The sequence below is a fragment of the Hetaerina americana genome, unplaced genomic scaffold, assembly GCF_022747635.1.
Source record: "Hetaerina americana unplaced genomic scaffold, ioHetAmer1.1.p SCAF_4, whole genome shotgun sequence".
In the NCBI taxonomy this organism is placed as follows: Eukaryota; Metazoa; Arthropoda; class Insecta; order Odonata; family Calopterygidae; genus Hetaerina; species Hetaerina americana.
This window is the reverse complement of record NW_027286985.1, coordinates 6,467,693-6,486,317: the sequence shown is the minus strand read 5'-3', so window position 1 is coordinate 6,486,317 and position 18,625 is coordinate 6,467,693.

Sequence of the window (18,625 nt, the reverse complement as noted above, 5' to 3'; positions counted from 1 at the left end):
GTCAACTGCTAAGTTAAATGCGCTAATTATGCCCCGAGGTACCAAATCGGCACACCCAAATCGACAAGGTATTAGTTTAGTGAACCATCGCGTTTCGTTTCGAAATTACGGCGGCGTTTGCCTCCGACGCAATTTACGAATCATCATTAGCACGTGCGCCGTCGGCCAACTTGCCCGAGCCGTCCGTCCATACGTCAGACATAAGGAGGAGCCTTCGAGGTATACAAGGGATTCTAAAAATAGAACGGAACGTCGTAGTCTGCCGATGACCACGTTCGCTCAACGGCAGGAGGAAGCTCCAGAGGAGCGAGCTTTCGAGACCCCCGAGCCGCGTTTTTAAACTCGCCGAACCAAATAAAAACACTGATTCACTAAACTAATTCGCTTCGTAGGCACTCCAGGCCGGAGGGAGGGAGTCGAAGCTCGCTACCCGGAGATCCATGCCCATCCGGCGCCCTCGGCTGCTCTACTTAGAAGCGGTTGGTTCCCCGTGGGATCTTTTCACATGCATTAGGCCGTCACACGGGCTATCCAAACCACCCGAGATCCTCGACCATAACCATCTCCTCCCCTCCCAGCCCATTCCAATCGCGTGGTGGTAATCCAGGAATTAAGAAATAGGTTCCCCCTGTAAACAAAACGGTCCACTTTTCTCTTCCGTCCAACGAGCCAACGGAGATTCGAACGAAGACGCCGGGGGAGGGTGAAAAGAAGCCTTCGGACTGCCGCTAAGCGCTGCATCAATGTTTTCCCCGGCGGTGTGACCCCACCCGAAAATAGAAATACGGGCCCACGGCTCCTCCATCCCGCCCCTCCCCCCCTCTTTCCCTTCCTTCGAGAAACAGTTATGAAACGCCGGTTAAAATAAAACTGAAATTGGTCTGAGGAATGTGGCGGAAGAGTCGCAAGCGTTCCTCCGAAATCAAAATCGAGCGCCTCGCCGCTACCAACAACAAGCTATTAATAGAGAAACTGCAAACTTAAAAATATCTTTCCAACCATTCAAACAACTAAAATACACTAAAATAAATAATGTTCCGTGAACGCCAAAAGCAAGAGAATCAAACCTCTATATTCCGAACGATAAAACTGTTGCTTTAATCTCTTGTCGAACGTGGCAGCGAGAGGATTTTTTTCAACATCGGCAGTCTCGGGTTGCTCGGCGCTCTTTTCGGATGTGGTGTGATCGAGTCCAGAATAAACCAGCGTATATATTAAGAGCGAATCAACAAAACGCACATCTTTTAGCGTCACGGCCAAGCTCAAACGTCACAATACCTCACGCGCGTTGAACAGGTGGAAGGCTTCACGTTGCATCATTCATTCGAAGGGCCGAAAGCACCTCATTCACGATCTGAACACACACGCACACACACGACACAATTTTTTAAGAGACGCGCGCACGCCATGTTCCGCCTACCTCTATCGAAACGATTTGGAGGAAGAGAAAAGTCTGCGGGCAAAAAGAGGCAAAACCAAGAGGCGTGTAGTGCAATCCAGGGAGGACAAAGACGTACACGCCTTCGGCTGGAACTAATCGCTCAATTACGAGGATAGGACGCGCGTGGCTTTGATGAGTTGGCAGCGCGCGCTAAGCCGCCCATTAAAACAAAAGACTGCTCTCACACGGTGACAACACGAGCACACGCGGGAACAGGAAGCACGCGAAGGCACACACGCCCGCGCTCACCACCATCATTTGCCACCGCATCATCCCCAACATGGCGGACACGAACATATCTGTCGTGCACTGGCTTTCTCCGAAGGGGCTCAACCACCCTGCCTTACTGACTCGCCCACATCCCAGCAGGCACGTAGAGTCACCCTAACACACGCGTCACTACCGTCCAAACACGTGTGCGTCCTCAAATACGAGGTCTGGGCTTGCACCGAAACCACGAATGGAAAAGAAGTTGCCTCTGGGCGGCCGAGGTGGAGGGAATAATGTTCGAAAATGATTCTACACCCATTTCTGTGATTCGACTCGTGCAAGTGAGGGGGGAGGGGGACTGGGTGGGGCTAGGAGTCACAGTCACGGGAATATAACATGTCCTCGTGAAAAATACTAAGATATTGAAACGGAATAGTTTGGAAATGAGCAATCGACTGATGATATAAGTGAACTGTGTAAGCGGAGGTGTAAAAATACGATACCACTAATCGAGATTTCCAAGTCGTTCTCCGGTTCGACGTTGGGTTCCCCACCAACTTAGGCGTTGCCCACTCGAAAGCCTCGGACGACGTACACGACCGGGTATTTTTTTAAAGAGGGTGGGTTACGAGGGACGATGCAAATGAGATAGATCTGCGCTAGGACTCAAGTGAACGAAACACGGGAAAGTTTAGCGAGAACGGTTCGACAAAAAAAGGAAGAACTACCAAATGAGCGCGACATACTTGGAAGGATTTACCTCCGAAATTATGCCCTCCGCCCCTCACTTAACTCAATTTCGCAACGGTGAAAAGCCATCATATGCACGGCAGGGAAAGAAAATAGAAGGGATTTATCATTTGGCGCGCAAGTGTCTGCGTAGAGACGTAAAAAAAATAATAGAACGGTTAGGAGAAAGACGTGGGTGGACTTCTTTTATGGGGATTAAAAAGGGTGGGGAAATAAGGCACTAGGAAATAGTAGAAAATGATAGGAGATATTATAATAAAGAAGCCCCCCTCTCAAGGAGAACTCACCACGACCGGGCAGCGTGGTCGGTTGCTAAGGAGTCTTCTCTCTGCACTCGCATGCTTCTCGCTCGGCCGCCGCTTCGCTTGTGTCTCTCTCTCTCCCACGTGGCACTCAGGGAGGGGAAAAGGGCGCGGCTGGTGCTGCTGCGACGCCGTCGCCTCCACGCACGGCCGCGGCGACTGCCCTCAACAGCTGGGAGCCAACCGGCCGGCAGCGCGACTGGCCATCGTGTGACGTGGTAAAGCGTGGCGATCCGAGGCGGTGGCCCCCAGAAGCAGCGGCGGCAACCAACGCCTCCCTCTCTCTTCGGTCGGCACCTTGACCCCTCCCAGATAATGGAATTCCACTTGTGGATATCCCAAGCGGCCACCACGCGGTTGATGCGGGGAAACACTTCGGGGCTCCTCTTAAAGCCGACCAACGAAGGAATGAAATGCCTTCTGACCGCGGCGGCGCGCGAAGATTTAATTTTCGATCAATCGGAACGGATTTTGAGAAAGAGGGAGACGGAGAGGTTTATTTTTTTTCCCTTCTGGGCTTAAGGACAGGCGGAGGAGAGGTCACTGAATGGGGGGGAGGAGGAGGCTAGGGCTTATTTGGTCAGCAGTAGGGTAGGAGGAATGGATGGATGGAAAGGCGGTAGACTGGAGGAAGAGGGTAGGTTAACGAAGGAGAGCCCGTTATGTTTTTTTTTTAAGTATTGTGGGGGGAGGGGGGAGAGGTTAGCATCCACTGGCCTCACCCTGGTAGTAAATCGGTTTGATTTTGGATCGGCTTCACGCAGGAAACTGCCCGTTCAGCGGACCGAACACTTCTTTAATGGGCGTTCGCGACAACTAACAGAAGACAACCACCTTTGGGGGCCGGATCTGTTTCACTCCCCACCGTGAAGGGAGACCGTTATAAAACGACAGCCGGGAAAAAGCTACCTCCACGACGGTTTGAATTTTTTTCCTCGCGACGGCGACGTCCGCTCGCGCCGTATCACTGAAAAAAAAGTATTCTGTTCCGAATTCAAAGGAAGTCGGGCGACGAGAGTGAAAAATAAGAGGGGGTGGTAGAGGGGGGAGGAGAGAGTAGGCCGGCGAGCGAGTTCGTATACCTATTTGCGTACGGACCACCCTCCCTCTCCTCCACACACAGACACACACACGCAAAGACTCCCGGTGGCGAGAGCCAGGGGTCGCCGCGACACCCCTCGAAATGGCCGGTCTACTAGGACGAAATTATCACTCGCCCGACCCCTCTCTCTCCCAAATCGAAGCACGTCTGTCTGCCACACGCGCAGGTTTGGGCATTAAGGCGGCTGGGACCTATCTACCTGCCTATCTGCGACTGTCAAGAGGACTTGACTCGAGGCGAAGCGAATGGCCGGAGTGGGTGTTACACGCGTTAAGTAAGTGGGGGGGACCGTCTCTTATCCCCCCCCCCGAATATTGCTTATCCGAGTCGGGAAGGGAAGTAAGGGGGGTCGGTCGGTCGGTCAATCGGAGTGAACGACTGTGTGAGGGGACCACACGTGGAAAAGATGACGTCCGAAGGGTTTCTCACCCATCTTTCGACGACCTATTGCGGGGCTACACGAATGTACAGATCATATACTAGACTCTAAAACAACGACAGGACTCTATTATCGCGAATCCGTGTTGCCCAGCACATTCGATCCACTAGCCTTCTCCCCCCTTCTCTCTCTCTCTCTCTCTCACCTGACTTTTCCTCGTGTCTCGTCGCAGGTGATTCCCGCTGACAGGTAAAGGAGACGTGGCGACCGGACGGACCTTCGCCGACGATACTCGACCACCCCTTCCCGTCGACCCTCTTCCTGATCCCGGGCGGACGACTTCCTCCTCAGACGCCAGACACCCCTTCACCAAGGCGAATTTTGTGATAATCGTGGTAAGCCGTTTTGCTAAGATCGAAGAAGTAACCATTGATGGCGACACAAGAATATGCTCAAGTTCCCGTGTCGCCATCGAACGACAAAGCGAGGTACTACTTCTTCGAGCGTATCAGAAGAGCATACCACTATTATACAATGTCGTTGATTGGACCGAGGGTGTATCGCGCACTCCTCCGTCGGACAACTCTCCCATTCCTCTTCTTAGGTCAGACCCGGACGTAGTTTTCGTCACACTTTCTCCTTTCGAAGGCGGACACAGGTCATCGAGTGGTCGGAGGTGTTGGAAGGAAGGGTAATATTTCACTCTCGCCTTCCCTCCTTTTCTTTGGAAAGCCTGAAACGGCTAAGGTTTTGGGGAGGGAGTCTTGGACAGGAGACGGGGGAGGTGAGGGGTCGGTTGGAAGCGAGAGGTCCTCTCTGGAAGGAGAAGTCACGTCCCGACCGGCGTCTCGTCGTTGACTGAGAGAGCGGGACTGGCGACAGCCGCATTCTTCGCCCCCCTCCTTCTCCTCCTGCCCTCCCCTCGTCGCTGCCCACACTCCCTCACGCCGCCACACCATTTACCCCCACACGGTGCTCCACCCGGGGCCCGAAAAGCGCGCGCAGGTCCCCGCTTAAGCACTCGAGGAGATGGACGACGGACGGTGAGAGCGCGGTCCTTTTTCCACTCTCGCGAATGACGAATTTCTCACGCACTGAGAGACTCGTGCGAAGCGCTTGTTATTCACTGTGCATTTCACCTTATCTTCTTGCGTCTCTGGGAACGGCAGGGGAAAAAAAACTAGTACGTTAACCATTGATCCGACGCTTATTGGTCATCATCTCATCAGAGAAAAAAAAACAAAAATATTACATCCTCCGAGCACTGTGTTAAGCGATTGAAACAACAACTAAGCTTCGCGGTAGAAGAAACAGCAGCAGGGAGGAAACCAACCCCACGGGGCTGGCTTCCTCGTGCGTCAGGGTTATAAAAGCAAGGGCGCGCCTGCTGAGACTGATTCATCGCGATCACGAGATCTCGACTCGCTGAAGGGATCGATTCACTCTCGCGTACCCACGACGAGAGGGAGATAGTGAGAGAATTTAAAGGAGAAAGAGGAGGAAATAGGAGATTGAGTGTGAGAGAGAGAGAACGAATCGGACCCAGACATCGGGAACGACTCCCTCACGCGCCCTTAATCTGATCACGGCTCGCCACGCGTCCGTCAAGGACAACCAATAGCTTGCGTCGTCTACGGCGAAACGATTTTTCAAAACCTAAGAAGTTATAATCGGTTGGACGGCACAACAGTGGATCATCAAGGGAGATATAATAGAGCTGATAATTGAGCGGATCGAAAGAGCGAATCGCCGGAAGACCACCACCACGAAGGGGGTGGAAAGATGGAAAAAAATGAATTGACAAGCAAAAAGTGTATTCCGAGGGGAAAAAAAGCAAGAGACGCCCCGAGGGGGTTAGTTGGAGTGGACTTCGGTTTCACCACGAAGCCCTCTCAGCGCCAGACTGACTCCCGTGCCTACGCCTACCTACTTACTACCCTACAGCCCCTCGCTCTTCCCGTGTTCGCCCTCGCCCCTCCCGCCCCTCAAACCGCACCCCCCTTCCCCGCAGGCCCGATCCCCCCTCCCCGACCGCCCCTCCGCTTACTCACTAACTTCCTAGCGCTCCGCCCCCTCATCGGATATCTCACTCCCTCCATGGTGGGGGAGGAAACCAAGCGCCAGTTGACTGCCGCCTTGGGCCCGACTTCCTCCTAGCCCTTTTCCTCTCTCCTTTTCACTCTCCTTCCCGGCTCCTTTACCGTCTGTTCCACGCGGGTCTTTCCTTCCCCTCGGCAGTGTTCCCCCCCACTTGAGACTTCTTCACTTTCTACATATGCATTCAAATTGCCTCCAATTCTGGGATGCCCAAGGAAGGTATACTATATATCGTATGTGTTCGGAAAATTCCTCGTTTTCCAATCCCTTCGTTAGCACTTTGTGTAGATTCTCACAAATGAAACACCAGTCCATCGAAAGGGAAGCCGCGGTACAAAAGAAGTCACTTCGGCCTGCGCTGAATTCCCAAATTCACTCGACTCCTTACAAGTCTAAAGCCTTGTGCATATTAATAGCATCTTATCTTTCTAGAATGTCACTGGGATCCTAACGAATTTGGGTTGATTGCCGAATTGTATCGCGTGCAGCGTAGAGGAGCTAGATTTGTAAAAAAGTTGTAGTGATAAACTTAGAAGGGTATCCAAAATATTAGAAGCACTAGGCTGGGAATCACTGACGGAGCGAAGGTTAATTTTCAGATTGAAGCTCATGCATAAATTGGAAGGGAGTCTCTTCAGGAGTGATGTTGATAATGTATTATTACCCCCATTGTACTATGGTAGGAGAGGGATCATGCCAGTAAAATTAGAGAGATTAAGTGTAGAACAGGTAGATTTAAGATGCCATTTTTTCCACGAACGATAGGGGATCATAATAACATTGTTCGACCGCAGTAGGGTCATGTTACGGTAAAATTATGCTGGTGGGTATTCACCCCCTGCCACACACCCCGGCGGTGGCTAGCAGGGTATATAGAACTGAATGAATATACAGTTGCAATGTACTCGTAATGCGAGTAAGTGTTAGCGATATAAATCCCAGTCAGCGCCGACTCATTCGTAACCAGCTTACAAGCGTAAATCTTTTAAGTTCAGTGAACGCCAGATAATCATAAGTAGCAACCAGTAGAACATCAATGCCAATTATTGCGGGCTTCCATTCTTCTATTTGTTGAGTTAAGCTAAATTTTCGCTAATAGTATTCCACTACATCATTGATTTGAACTCTTTTCTTTCGATACGCAAACAATCCTGACCAGACAGACTACCGCGCTCTAGCATATCAACAAAAAAGAGAACCAACATTTAAAATCAATTTATCAGCATCGAATGTTTTTAATTACATTCCGCTACTTATTCAAGCGGAGTGCAATAAAACCGGTTGTCGAGAGTAAACATTTGGCTGAGATTATGTCAATAAAATTGGAAAATTTGGGTAGAACGGCAAGATTTATGATTCCATTTATCCCACGAACGACAATGGCTCGGAAGTACTGTTTCCGACCGTGAGGGGGGGAAAAGTATGTTTCCTTTTCTTATTATAAGTAGCCCTGTGCTCTCTTTATCTAATCTAACTTCAGCATTTCATTACCTACAGCTCTCCTCGTATGCGCAGGGAAGTATATCACTCCGAGAGAACGTAGTGAATGTAGCTGTAATAACCATTATATACATTATATACGAGGGTCATCCGGAAAGTAGTACCCGTTCGTGCCGCATGAAGTGCTGACGACGCGAGTAGCCGCTGGACGAGGTCAGATAGCTTCAGTGGGTTGTCTGCCTTCTCTGAGCCAAGTTGCGTGACGCTAGCATTGCCTGTGTTGTTTCTGTGATTGTTTACAATGTTTAAAAAAATTGAGAACGCCGCCAGTTGTGAAGTGAGGGCAGTGATTAAATTCCTCAATGCAATAAACGTTCGCCCATGTGATATTCATCGCCAATTAAAGGAGGTGTATGGAGACAATGTAATGGACGAGTCGTCTGTTCGGCGGTGGTGTCGCAACTTCAACATGGGGAGGGGGAACACACACGACGATGAGCGTTCGGGGAGACCGTCTGTCATTACAGACCAACTGGTGAGCTCAGTTGACGAATTCGTGAGGAACGATCGGCGCGTCACAATTGATGACATCTGTGAGCATTTTCCCAATGTTTCTCGAACAATTGTTCATGAAATTGTTGAACACCATCTGCATTATGCAAAAATTTGTGCAAGATGGGTCCCTCGCGTATCTCAATGAGCTGGCGGCGAAGGACTATGCAGCAGGAATACAGAAACTTGTCACACGTTATGACAAATGCCTTAATTTGCTTGGAGATTATGTTGAGAAGTAGTTTAAAGTATCCTCTTTCAAATAAAATTTTTTATGTTTGTTAATATTTACTTTTGTGTCTTTATTTCACGAACGGGTACTACTTTCCGGATGACCCTCGTGTGTGTGTGTGTGTGTGTGTGTGTGTGTGTGTATATATACATATATATATATATATATATATATATATATTTTTTTTTAATATAATATGTATTTAGGTCGAGGTAGAGCGTTGGACTACTGACTCGGCTCCGATTCCCGGGGAAGCCCCTCTACCCTCTGGGCACCTGCAGCTCCACCCAAGCTATTTGATTTTTGCGGGTACCAAACAGGGAAAGGTACTGGCCCCCCTTCCCATGAATTATGAATTTCACACGCCGTCAGGCTTAGTACTGGGTGAACTCTACCATCACCTAAAATACCGACATTCGGGTTAATTGCTGTTTATGGTTATACATACAACATACATATAAATATATATACACATATATTCAATATATATATATATTTATATATATATGTGTGTGTGTGTTTGTGTTTGTGTATATATATATATATATATATACACAATTTGTGTATATATACAGTTTGTGTATATATATATATATATATATAACGATTGTCCGGAAAAACTCATACGAGCGGCACAATAATGGGCTGACACAACATAACACAAATAGAAAAGAATAGACACATATAAAAGAACACTTACACGGTAAATTGTTCGAGCTTTCGGCCCTCTCAGGGGCCTTCTTCAAGAGAGAGACTGAAAATATGCTATGGATCAGGAGAGGGGAAAGAGTTATGGGCGTGGAGGGGAGGTGTGGAGGGGAGGTGTGGAGGGAATGCTGGGAGGGAAATTAAATATGGCGGTTAAGGGTGGGAATTTTAAAGGAACGGAAGGATAGTATGTAGGCGGATTCACGAGTTCTCACCTCTATGTTGGTAGCTGAATCAGGTAGGGATTCTAGGATGCTGAGGGAAAAACACTGGTCGAATGAAAGGTTGTGGGAATTGGCGTGTGAAGGGATAGGAAGAGAAGAGAGTGAGGCAGAATTACAGGAGTACCGGTGATTATTCATTCGGATGGATAAGGGGGTAATGCATTCACCTATGTAGAAGGAAGTGCAATGCTTGCATGATAAAAGATAAATAATATTTTTTGAGAGGCAATTAGCGTGGGAACGAGGTGGGGGGGCTATGAGGGGATGTAGGGAGAGGGGAGTAGGCATAATAAGAGGACAGGTTTTACATCGGGGGCGGTTGCAAGTTGGGGAAATATTGGGAAATTTGTCACGGGGGGGCGCCAAAGGGTTGGTGGATCTCAGAAGGTTTTTGAGATTGGCGGGTCGTCTGTATGCGATAGATGGGCATTGGGGTAGTGAGATCCGTGGGTCTTATATGTCGCCAAGCGCCCCGATTCTTTAGCCAAGAGATGGCGTCAGGGGGCTGTTTCACCCACCAAAGGAGAAATAGACAATACACAAGAGGAAAGGCCAGGGGTTAGAATTCATACAACATCATACAGGAAAAGAACAGTGCGTTTCGTGGCACGCATAGCCAGAAGAAAGAGATGAGCCACATTGGCCAAATACACATTCAAACACGAAATCCCGCCAAACGGCGAATAAATACTCATATATACAGAAACATATATAAGGAAAAGGGATAGGAACACGTATAAAGGACGAACACAATAGAGGTGGGGAAGGCGGAATCGAACGGATCTCAGAGTAAATTACATATCCTCGATAGCTCAAGTGGTTAAGAGCATCCGCCCGGTAAGAAGTGGAAAGATCCGGTGTTCGAGTCCCGGTTGAGGAGATATTTTTACTCTTGTGATCCGTTCGATTCCGCCTTCCCCACCTCTATTGTGTTCGTCCTTTATACGTGTTCCTATCCCTTTTCCTTATATATGTTTCTGTCCATAAACACAATAATCAACCCGAAGGTCGGTTTAGTAGGTGATGGTAGAGTTCACCCAGTACTAAGCCCCTATACGGCGTGTGAAAATTCACACATCAGGTTAGGGGGGCCAGTTCCTTTCCCTGTGCCGGTTTCCCAGGAAGACCTGGTACCCGAAAAATAACTTGGCTTGGGTGGAGCTGCAAGCGCCCAAAGTGCCTTGCCCGGGAATCGAACCCGGGACCCTCCGGTCAGCAGTCTCCCCTTACTTAACCGAAACTGATCATCCCCTAAGTAATCATTTACCCTACTCTCTATCCTTTTGTTTACGATCCTTAGAACAATTTTAGCTGCGAGGCATAGCCCATAGCTTAACATTCTCCAATTTCCCTGTCCTCAATATTGCCCTAACATTCCACGTTCCTATCTAACTAATTTGGTCTTCTTCTCCTGCGTAAATGAGTATAAAATATATAAATATATATATATATATATATATATATATATATATATATATATATATTTATATATACATATATTTTTAGGCAATATACCGGTTAAGGTAGGTTTTCTGGATGCACATAATTACTAATTAATTGTGACCACTAGCAAAACACAACATCCTACTCTACATCAGGTCCTTCTTCAGCTCTGAGTACTTTCTTCCTCCCTTCATCCCGTCCACCATCCCTATCCTGTTCCATCCCTTTCCTTGTTTGCCGAAGGTTCTCCCCTCAATTACAGTCTTCAACATCCCGCTGCCGGTCAATACCCCCTTCATCCACTTTTCCTGCCTCCATGGGATTTCTCGCAACAAACCCCTCTCTTCGCCCACCATACCAAGTACTTCCTCATTTGTTTTGTTCTCTGTCCATTTCACCTTCTCCATTCTTCTCCATACCCACATTTCAAAAGCCTCCAGTATACGTCTATCCTCCTGCTTCAATGACCACGTTTCCGCGCCGTACATAGCTACGCTCCATATCAATGTTTTTACGAGTCTTTTCTTAATATCCTTACTCAAGGTCCCTGTCATCAACTCCCTCCTCCTTGTAAAAGCCTCTTTGTCTAGCGCAATTCTTCTAACATCCCGACTACTTTGACAGTGTTGGTCCAAAACACTTCCGAGTTACGTAAACTGTTCTACCTGCTCTAGTTTTTACCCCCCTATTTTAATGTTTAGCTTAGCCTTTTTCTACCTAGAAAAACGCATAACCTTTGTTTTATTAATATTGATTCTCATCCCATACCGGTCGCACTGAATTTCCAATTCACTCAGCAATGCTTGCAGCCCCTTGGCTGACTGACAAACTAAGGCTTGGTCATCAGCAAACCTAACTGATTTTACGAATTCCCCGCCTACTTTCATTCCTACCTCCAGTTCTTCCCATGCCTCTTTAATCATTTCCTCTGCATACAGGTTGAACAGCAACGGTGATAATGGGCAACCCTCCCTTACACCTCTTCCTAACTCTGCCCATCCGGATTCCCCGTTCCCCACCCGCACCTGAGCAGTCTGAGACATGTACAGGTTGCGTATTAGCCTACTTTCCCTCCAATTTATTACTATTTTCTGCAATATACTCATTAGTGTTTCCCAATTCACTCTATCAGACGCCTTTTCGAAATCTACGATACAGGCAAAGACCTCCTGGTTGTGTTCTATATTTCTCTCGATTAATAATCTCATTACTGCATTGGCATCACGCGTACCTCAGTATTGACTCCCCCTCACTCAGTACCAACTCCCAACCACTCGCCACCTGTACCTCAAAAAATATTATATATCGCCTCTCCTGTAACTTCTGCCCTGCCTTCTACGTGGGCGAATGCACGACCGCACTTTCCCTCCGCATGAATAACCACCGTTATTCCACCAAATCCCCCACCTTTCTTAATTATCCCATCCCTACTCACACCGCTTCCCACAACCAATCTTTTGACGACTGCTTCTCTGTTTCGGTGATTGAAATCCTTCCCAAATCTGCGAGTATAATAGAGGTGAGAACCCGCGAGATGGCGCATATCTGGGTGGCCCAATCATTCAAACCGCCCGGGCTGAACCAAGCCCACTGAATGCATCAATTGGCTGCCTACATATCCCCCCCACCCCCTTGTTCATTTCCTATTGGTCCCTTTACCTCTCCTTCCCCCACCTCTCCCCCGCACACCCTCTCCGCTCTTCCCCGAGAACGCCATTCTGAAGACGACAGCCGTGCTGTCGAAACGTAAAATAACAAATTGTGAGTGTCCTTTCTTTGTGTCTCTATATTCTAAAAATCTACATCTGTGTTTATATATATATATATATATATATATATATATATATATATATATATATATATATATATATATATGGGTGGTTTGTATGGTCCCCGGGTGGTTGCCGTTTTATCAAACGAACCTGATATGTTAGTGTCAAAACGTTATTTGTAGGCACAATTTTCTGTAGGCCGGGTATTTGACTCTCTGCTAGGACCTTTGACACTGTTAAGCACAAGTTTTATTTAGTTTCAAAAATCTGAAAGGACTAAACTGAAAGCTATTCAAGTAATATGGCTGTGTTCCGTTTTGGTGAGATTACTCTTTGACAAAATTGGCGCTTAATCATTGTAATATATCATTTTAACTTTTAAGTGGCTTCGTTAATGAATCCCCTAACCCCCCCCTTTAGGTATCAGGCAAATAGTTGTGCAGAAGTAGTAAACATTATATGTGTTGTTGCAGATTTTTCTCATTAATTAATATGTACTTTTTCCACTTGCCTTTTTTGTTTTGCTTGCTTTGCTTTTCAAGGGTCTTTTTTTCCTTTTTAAATGGCTTAAGCAATGTGCGTCGTTAATCACATTTAATTGAAATTCAACCAATTGATCGAGAAGGACTGAACATGGAAGAAGAATAGTATTCATAAAATGTGTGAATTTGGATTATTAATACCCAAATTCAACGAGAACTTTTTATTGGATCAGCAAATTCCAGCAAATTTTACATAAAGTCTACGATGTGCATGCCGCTTTGAAATGCCCCGCACCCAAACTAGTGATTATCCACTAAAAAAAGTAGCACTCCATTTTTTATGAGCCAACTCACAGTCAGATGTAAAGTATGCCGCATTTTATATTAAAATCCTTCTCGAAATAATGCATCACTTTGAAATATAAGTCCTCGGCGTAAACATTTGGGGCTGAGGAAATCGAGAGGCTACGAATCCTACTACGGAGCTGCAGGTCGCCGGTTAAACCGTCACAGATTCCAAATATTTTTCAGATTTTGGAATAAAAATGTGAGAACAATGAATGGCTTCAGTCAATCAGGATTGAAAGACTGATGATGAGCGCAAATTGTACTATTTTAGTAGGGAATATGTTTGGCACAATTTGTGATTTTCATGACCCTAAAAAAGACATAGTAGCTCAAGTTAAGAATGCGTTCGTGAATAAGCTGTAACTTCTAAGTTCAAAGAATACCTGAGGTCGCAGACAAGGAAGAAAACCTTCAAAACGTTCGTATGGAGCATGGCACACTCTACGGATCAGAGAAATGGAACATTTGAAAAGTGGACCAAGGAAGAATGGGAGTCTTCTACAAACAGTGCTGAAGAGGATAATGCCGAAGATTAAATGGGCAGACAGAGTGAGGGACGAGGGAGGATGTAAAGGAGAACAAGATGAACTCGACAGAAGCTTAGGCACGATGAATTAGAAACATAAATGAAGGGAAATTCCACGAGGAAGACTAAGTGACAAGTACATAGGAAACAAATTAAGGACGTAAAACAGAGGAGTTATCAAGGAATGAGGGGCATAAGAACTTGAGATCTACGGCCTCGTTAATTTATAAAATAAAATCAAAACTCCTATAGACGTAATACATTTTGTAACATTCTCCCATGGTGAGGCCGTTTTTGAATGTGTGAGTGATTGTTTTCCTCGTGAATGTGGCAGCTGTGTGTTTGTCCCTGGCACGGAATTTATTCCCGTGAACAGTCACGGAGAGTGTACATCTGATCATAAACCCAGGTATCCTCAACGGAGTCCCTTTAACCCTGTGAATGATCCCAATTGTGTTTGAGTGTTTGGGTCTGTAGTTGGTCACTGGCGAGGAAGTAGCATTCCCGCAAACTACTGCAGAAGGGTCTCCTGGTTTGAGAGGATGTGGTTGGTCACTGTCGTGGAATTTCTTTTCCCACAAACCATCACAACAAAACATTTTGTTTTCATTGCAGGGCGGGTGGCGCAAACTTATCATGGCTGTAGCAGTTTTCATTTTATTTTTATTAGGAGATGAGGGAAATAACGCTTGAAAAAAGAAGAATGGAGGATTGCAGTAAAATCAATCTTAGGATTGGAATACATGATAATTATGTGTTCTTCTCGCGTATAGCAAACAGGCGCTCTAGTCTTTTTCGTCGTTTAAAAAATTAACGCGGTGTCCAAATTTCACTCCGAAAAGATTTCCGAGGGACGCGGTTGGCAAAATGCGAAGACGGAAAGATCGCGCGTGAGCGGAATAAGAGGCTTGGTGCGTAGGACACGCAACGGGGTTGCACCAGACTGGTTGGGTGGGTGCATTGTTGGGTACGCTGGTCGTGGAACATTCATGGCGCGATATGCGGGCTGAATGTGTTATCAGACTGAGATATTTTCATTCACCGATCACTCATTATGGGTGTATCACGTTTTACATTATTCAAAACTCGACTCTCGGGAAATTCCAGTGGAAGATCACTACTGAGATTCTTGATTCCTAAATACCCGAAGTCTACTAGAATCGACAACTGGACGAGTTGGACAAAAAGTACGTGAGCGTTGTCGTTGGGAGTCGAACAATCGATTCCCGATCTCCATCCGATAAGGAGCCAACTACGCTTCTACCCGACGTCCCTCACAATGATCGACGAATGGCTAGCATTTTAATATTAATGTCGAATGACATTCGTGATACATTTTGCGATGAACGAAATCGATTGAGATGCAATTCCATCCAAGCAACTTTTCAACATCATTTCACATTTAATCGAATCCCAAGTTCGATCAGAATAATTTAAAGTCGGAATTAAAACGTAGAAGTCCGTATCAGCTTCAAACTTTTTTCATGAGGCCCTTAACCATGGAAGGGTGATGAATTCTCAAGGCGAAAATCCAGATTAATCAAATTCATGGATGAAGGCATGAGGTTGGGATATATGAGGTAGGTAAGAAATATCGGCAACTAAAGGCTTTAAAAATGAAGTAACTCAACCACGACGCTCAAAACAGGGCACAAGTTTCTTCGTGAAGTACTAACCGATCTATACACTCAGTTCTATTATATCGCCATCATCAGTATTTCAGTCCTAAGATTGGTTTACTGTAGCCCTCCATTGTCCACTCTTCAGTATTATTTCCCTTTCTAGTTTTTCTGTTTTACATCCATCCAATTTGTCCTATGTACTCTCCGCATTCCTTTGCGTGATCTTCCCTTCAATTTTCCCTTCCATTATGTTTCTAATCTATCCGTTGTGCCTCAAGGCGTGTCCAGTCCATCCAGATGGTAGCATGTATAGCACGTAAAAAATGAATGTGCATCTAAGTGCGTGAAAATGGCAGTGTAAATGTGTGAGTGCTCACCTCAATAATTGGCAATTCCGGGAAAGGAAAAATATCGAATGGGTACATATAAAAACAGATAAGAGACAAAATATTTTTACATAATAACACTTCCATATCACATACAAACAAACTTCCACATCACATACAAAATGCCGTCCACATCACATACAAACAATATTTTCATAACTACAGTGAAGTTTATTACCCAGTGGCTGCTTTACATTTCAACTTAAAACTTCTAAAATTGGATGGAAAGGGCTCAAACAAACCTCCAGGCAGCTGGTTCCAATCAATTATAGTTCTATTTAAAAAAAGAGTATTTTTTCTTATTGGTTTTTTTAGTCCTTATTTTTATTTTGAAGCTATGGTCGTTTTTACCCTTAAAGTTAGGCTTTTCTATCCCTTGCCATAAATCTTCCCACGCTTCGTCCTTTTTAACAATTCTATACATCGCGCCTAACCTACTCCTTTTTCTTCTATTTTTCAAACTCTCCCATTTCAGTATATCTAACATTTCTGTGACACTATCCGTTCTTTTGTACCTTCCGAGTACATATCTTGCTGCCTTTCTTTGAACTTTTTCTATCTTTTTAATATGTCCCACCTCATATGGATCCCATACTATGGAGGAGTATTCTAGGATAGGGATAACCAGTGCTTATGCTTTCTCTTTTGTGGCTACGCTACTTCCTTTTAAATTTCTCATCACCCGATGCAATACTTTAAATGCCTTCCGTGTCAAATTATCTACTTGGACTCCCCACCCAAGATCCCTAGTTAAATAAATGCCTAAATATTTGCATTGACTGGGACATGGGATTCTTTATCCGAAGAGGGTGTAAATTTCCTTTTCTGCATTCTTTTTATTTGAAAAATTTATATGCTTACTTTTACTTGTATTAATGCCCATATTATTATTTGTAACCCAGTCACGAAGGCGATCGATGTCATTTTGTAGTATTACGTGGTCATTTACATGCTCTATTCGTCTATGGAGTGGGTTATGAAAGAATGTGGATTGGACGCAAGCGTGGAAGAGTTGCAAGGGACGAATGGGGGCGAAAGCTGAAGTACTAAAATCTGAAAGCGACGATCAAAACAATGGCATTTGTTTTCTCGGGAATAATCTTCGCTTGCATGATAAATTAAGGACAATAAAGCTTTAATAATTGTGCTCAGATTGTTATTTGAAGATATGTATGAAAATAACATGGATATTTTCATTTGGCAATCCCTTGCAAAATATTTGACGAGACTGGTGAATTATTTATGCGGTATATAAATTTTTTCTTGGGGGTAAAAAAATATGTTTGCTTATTTTTTTTTAATAAAAACTTTGTTAGTTCACCAATTTTTTTAAAACGGTTTCGTCGTACAGTTATTATAATCAGGTCTGAAGATATCAGGAGATGACTTTTTGACAAAACCGGTCGTTTTCAATAAAAATCAGTGGAACTTACAAAGTTTATATTTTTAAATATTCATGTAGAAGTTCCATAAAGTTGAGCCTAGTGCCATAGAGATAATGTATGCTTATATTTAATATAATGCTTGAATCTTGTCTACTTCATTGTAAAATGAAGTAGGCATGATTAAATTAGTTTAATTTTAAACGAGGCAGTATTTATTAATTAAATCCACGATATTTCAAGGGCCAGCTGCGAGACAGTGGAGTCTGGATATTGGTTCAAAATGCACGTATTCAAAGGTAGAATCCACGTTATTCCAGTGCTGTTGGAATCGCAAGTCACATTCAAGAAGTCACCTGCCGCATTTTTAAAGGCAACGGAGGGAGGAAATCGTCCAAGTCCAACAATTGCCACCCCAATCCCAGTGTACCGCTCTACTGTTCCGTCGTTTCATTTCGCTTGACACCCAGCAGTTTGGACCGAAGAGACGGACGTCGTGGCCAGTAGCCAAAGGTAGTTAAGTAAGTGATCGTAAGGGCGGACGATACCAGTGGGTACAGTGGTATTAATTGACGCTTAACAGAAACTGTTCCCAGCAGTTTATCAAATAGAGGTGTTCACTACCTTTGCTCGGCTTCGCAAGTTCCCGCAAATCCACTGAAATTCTCTCCCATCCGCTCAGGTTTCCGCACCTGTCAGAGTTTCGACTTGCAACAACACGTGTCGGACGTCACGAAGAGTGAAGAAAGCCCTCGCGGGGCGATCAGATGAGACCTCTCTCCCCACCAACGCCCCCAGCGCTGCTCGTTTTTGGCCCGTGAAGTTGGAGGAAGACAGCCAGACCCCAGAGGGGGGGGGGGCGTGATGTTCCCCTGTGTCATGGACAGGAGACGCCGACGTTGTTTTCCAAGCATTTCAGCGCATTCTAAAAATAATCTTTCGGGAGAAGGTGCAAGGCTGGATTTCGAATTTTACATCGCTTTGCCGCGCGACATCGCCTCAACATACATACAGATTAAGCAATTACCGCTTGCCTCACCGTTCTGCTTTTTCGAAGCTCCTCCAAGGACGGCAAAAGCCAGAGTGAAACCGGCGGCCCGGGCCGATCCCGAATGATTGCGAGAGACAGAGGGATCATTGTTCCATCCTCCGGAAGCCTTCAGACCAACGCCCACCAAACTCCGACCGTACTGAGCACCTACCCCGTTCACATGATGTCTCGACAAA